Source organism: Triticum dicoccoides, chromosome 6B (assembly GCF_002162155.2).
Source record: "Triticum dicoccoides isolate Atlit2015 ecotype Zavitan chromosome 6B, WEW_v2.0, whole genome shotgun sequence".
Lineage (NCBI taxonomy): Eukaryota > Viridiplantae > Streptophyta > Magnoliopsida > Poales > Poaceae > Triticum > Triticum dicoccoides.
In genome coordinates, this window is record NC_041391.1 from 166,320,525 (window position 1) to 166,325,894 (window position 5,370).

Genomic DNA, 5,370 nt, shown 5'->3' on the forward strand with positions numbered 1-5,370 from the left:
CCGCTGACAGCTCAGACCCACCAGCTATATCTTCGCATGCAAGGAAGTTCCTTATTATGCACAAAAAATGAATAATCCCCTAGATGGGACCCACCATAGTGGGAGGCCGACTTGTGGGCCTACTAAGTTGATGCGAACGGAGGGCTTTGTCAACTTAGTCAATATGAACGATTCTGGCTCCAGTGATCATACGATGTCCATCCAACGGCCGTAGTGCTTCTTCAACCTCTGATATTGTTGCTCCAGCCACCCAAACCAGCGCCGGTCGTGCCGCCTACTCCTGCCTCCCATGGCCGGCTCTGCTGCCACGCAGGCCTCACTGCCCCACCCTAGTCCAACCTCTGGCCAGGCCATCCCTCTACTCACCCACAACCCCTGTTATTTTGTGGCGATGCCAGCCTCGCACCGCAGCCGAACCAGTCATTGCTCGTACTCCTCTCCGCGTGGGCATCCACTGCTGTGTCTTCTTCGGCTCCGCGTCGGCCCCTTGCTAGGCCTCATTGTCGTCCACGGCCTTGGTGCTCTCGGCGTGGCGTGGTCAATGTGGTCAAGGAATGACTTTCACCGGAAGAGGACTGTACGTGGAGAGGCTGACAGCTAGGTCCACGGCCGCAGCAAGGAGGTGCGTCCTTATTATGCGCAAAATAAAGTTTCCTCCACCTGACAGCGGGGACCCACTGGATGGACCACCATATTTTGCGAAAAAAACGTTTCCCCCTGACTGCTGGGACCCACTAGCTACATCTTCGCACGCAAGGAAGTGCGTCCATATTACAGGCAAAAAATATGACTCTTCCCCTGACAGCTGGGACCCACCAGCTATATCTTCATACGCAAGGAAGTGCCTCCTTACCTCCCTGACAGCTGGGACCCACCCGGTTGAACCATACATAGGATTGTCTGTTTGGTCATGAACGTGTACATACATACTGGTCGATCGGTCTGTCTGCAGGCTGCAGCGATGAACCGTGGCCTAGTAAGGAAGGGCACGTGTCGTAGTAGAGGCACAGACGTAGCATGTCACGTAGTCCCGTCTATATCGTGTGCACATACGTACAACCAGGGTGCAAGAAAGTAAATACGGCCACGTACGTACATACGGGCGGGGTCTCGAACGCCTACTCATGCATACATACGGCCAGGGCTCGTGTACATGGAGAGGCAGCGGAGGGCAGCAATGGCGTCCTGTTCATCGGCAGCCAACCGGCTGGGTCGAAACGGAGAAACTGCGTCATGTTCATCGGGAGGCAATGAAATGCGTCCTATTCATCAGGAGCCAACCGGATTGGACGGAACAGCCAAAACAAGGCCTAGTGTACCGCATAACAAAGGAAACGGCCTTCTGTTCGACCGCCTATGGTCAAAACGAGATCCTGTTCATTGGGAGGGGTCCGGCGTACCGCAAAACAGAGAAAACTGACTTCTCTTCGACCTTCTATGGTCGAAACGTGGTCCTGTTGATCGGGAGGGGTGTGGCGTACCGCAATACAGAGGAAACAAACTTCTCTTCGACCTCATACGGTTGAAGCGGAGTCCTGTTCATCGGGACAGGTGTGGTGTATCGCAAAATGGGACTCCACGGGCTACTGTTCATCCACCATCTACTGCCTCGCTCCAGCCTCCACGGGCTACTGTTCATCCACCATCAACCTCCTCCAGCCTCCACCTGCAACTGTTCATCCACAACGTCTCCCTTCTGCCTCCACCAGCTACTGTTCATCCATGGGCTCCTGTTCATGCAGTCTCCACCGGCTACTATTCAACCAGCCCTCTACGCGGTCCTGTTCATCCACTCTCCACCAGCTACTGTTCAACCAGCCCTCAACGGGGTCCTACTCATCCACCCCAACCGGCTTGATCAGGTTCCTGTTCATCCAGCGACAACGGCCTCTACTACCATGGGGTCCTATTCACCCAACCCCCACCGGAACTATTCATCCAACCCCCAACAATGCTCACTGTTCATCAAGAGGCAACAAGTTCGATAGGCTTTAGTTAGCAGCAGTAGCAAAGGAATCACTCGGATTTAGTTAACAACCAAGGGATCGATCACTCCAGTTCAGTAACGTACCTAGTGCAATCGCTCGGGTTCACTAAGCGAACGCCTCTTGGGTTAAGTTAGAGCCCAACGCCTCGCACACACGCGCGTAATGTACGAGAGAAACATGCAAACCTCCTTGCATCGCTCGGCCCTGACCACCCACCATAACCGAGAACTCCCCGAAATTTTCCTCGCCCTTGCTTTTACCACGGTTTTTTCCATCAAGGACGGCCCAAAGAATGTCATGCAGGTGCGTCCCCGGCCCGCCCATGATGATAAGCCCATTTTCTATCATGATTTTTGTCATAGAAGTAGGAGCCCACGACATCTTTGATGATACGTGCTTTTGTCACAATTATCATCATAGAAGTGTCATAAGCACGACAGGAAAAAAATTCCTTCAGCCCAAAATGTGACGAATGTGTATTTTTTTGTAGTGGTGTCTCAAGTCACACCGGTACGCGTTAGTGCTATACAAATGGTTTAAAACCCCTTTCCATGACGACATTTGGAACCGTCACCTAGTGAGTGTGGGCGATTAGGGGGTCCATCCCACACGGCCGAGAATCCGTCGGGGATAGGGACCCTACAGTACCCCTTTTCATTTGTGGTTGCATTGCCATCACAGTCGGTATTCTGTGGTGCTACGATTACGATGCCCGGCCCATCACAAACGGTTCACTATTATAGAACGTGTATGATAAGCATACAATCACACACATTCGCTTTTCACAAACCGTATGGAATAACTAATTAAGAAGATTAGCTAATCGTAGTACGAGTGTCAGATAGTACTATGAAACATCGACGGTCGTAACATCGTCGTACACGACAACTATCACACATGCTATTCTGTGGTGCAATGTTTACGATGCATACTTCATCAGAAACAGTTCATGGTTGCGAATCGTGTACGATAAGGAAACTATCGCACACGCTATTCTGTGGTGCAAATTTACGATGCATACTTCATCAGAAACAGTTCATGGTTACGAATCGTGTACATTAAGGCAACTATCGCAAACGGTTAGTTTGCCAGCATCGTTTGTGATATTGTCTGACATCGCACACGCTTTGCAAAAGGCAACTGTGTGCACACTTGCACACGTTTCCTCTCTGTGAACCATCTCGGATTATGGTGTATATCGCAAACGTTTGTATTTTACCAACTATGTGTGCCGTAACAACCTGGAGAGCATAATTTCACCGTAATTTAATTGTTGCTATATCAAATTAAAATTGAAATTGAAATTGAATGTATGCTATAGCTTTATTCATATCCATCAGGTTTAGACAACCAATGAATTATTCGATTCATAGGTACACATCAAGAATTACATAAGAACCAAATAAAAAATGATGAACCACAATTGTATACTTGTACTATTAACGATGGTAAAGAAAGAGGCGAAATACATTCTGGCTGCTGAACAAGGTGAAGCGGAATGCCCATATTGTGCCCTCCTCCATGCAGAAGGCACACATGACTCTAGTCCAACCCCTTGTGATGGCCGACCGCCCAACCTTCACGGTCTTCATGGAAACATCTAGATAATCATTGTGTCCTGGTAGAAATACTTTAACCTTTGCGTGCCCACCAATCATGTAGTTTGAGAGGTAATCTGTAGTAAACTGCTTTGGGAACACTGCAAAGGAAACAAGATCCAGACATTGTCATCTAACACAACTCATTATGGGCAGTAAAAAGAAGGCTGCAGAGTTCTTACTTACCATCCTGCAGTTCGCTATTGTATTGGATAAAGTGTAAACAAATAGTTTAATTGCCATCTTTTGACCCATTTTACTAACAATCTTTATCAGCTTCCTCACTTGATGCTGGTTCATTGATATCTCATTTCCTCATACGCAAAAAGGGTCGATGCGTGGATCTTTACCAATGACATATGTACCTAAAAGCACCAAGTTAATAGTAGAAGATAAACACCAATTGCACAATGATGTAGTACAACACTCTTATATAATATCTTATAACATCCAATATACTCACATATTAGGTGAATTAACATATTATATTATGGGCCGGAAGGAGTTTATTGCATTCTTACAAATTATCGGCTGATTAACTGCTGATGTATCCATGGGCTAGAGTTAGTTTGAGCTAGTTTGGGCTCAAATAGCCCTAAAGTATATCTAAACATGAGGGCTAGTTTGAGCTAGTTGCATCTATAACCCACCCAAAAAAACTATCCAACCCAAGAGGTGCTAATTGGAGCTAGTTCTCCTAGTGCATTTATTGTCAATCTAAGTATCTAATCCTGTCATCCAAACACCTCTTTGGATGGAGTCAGTTCAAGGTTAGTCATGATCTTTAAACTAACTCTAACCTCTGAGCTAAGTTGAGTATCCAAACAGGGCTGTGTTGTTGTTGCTGCTGCTCTTCTATGTGTATCTAGACATCATCAGGACAGTAAGGTAACACTCTTCCTTATTGCTATGTAGCCTAGGATTGGATATGTAGACATTAAGTACAATGCATGTTGCTATGTAGCCTTAGATATATTACATACGGCCCTAGTTAACCTAGCGATAAATGGGTTGCACATATATTCTGTTAAAAGTCAGAGTCACCGATTAGTCCCTTATCAGCCCCCGCCTTGTATGGTACCAGCTACCGATATCCTGAACAGTGAGCATATATAAGCCATGGGATGAAACTAACCTCAATGGAAAACAACAGTCGTTCCCAAAGTTGTCCTGTGTAAGGACATCGAGAAGCATGTTAAGCACAATAGGCTAAACATCAACCAAAATTATCCATGGCAGACAAAATAATCTCCAAAAGATAGCTTCAGTGTGCAGGTTGAAGTACACTAGTAAAGCAAAGCAAGTGAAAAGGTGTGTTAACTACAATAGGCCTAACATTTAACAACAAGAAAACATAGTCATTCAAACTGGTATTGTGCCGGTCTAAGTACACTGGTTATTGTTAAATAAAAATGGAAAGGCGTGTTTAACTACAACATGCAGCAACCAAATTTAGTCATTCATGCCTTGTTTGTTTCAGCTTCGCTTGGATTTTATTCACCTATGGATTCGCTTCAGTGGCGAAGCTGTTTCTGCGAATCAGCTTCACCACTGAAGTACACTTTGAGGTGCTTCAGGAAATTGCACTAAAAATGACCCAAATCCAGATTCAGCTTCACTGGCAAAGCTAATTCCAAATAGCTGTTTGTTTCAGATTCGAGATTTGGCTTCACTGGCAAAGCTGAATCTGGTCCTAGAATCCGAAACAAACAGGGCCATAGTGGTATTGTTGAAACTGGTACTGATGAAATTGAACTGCATAGTTCATACTTGCACATATAGAA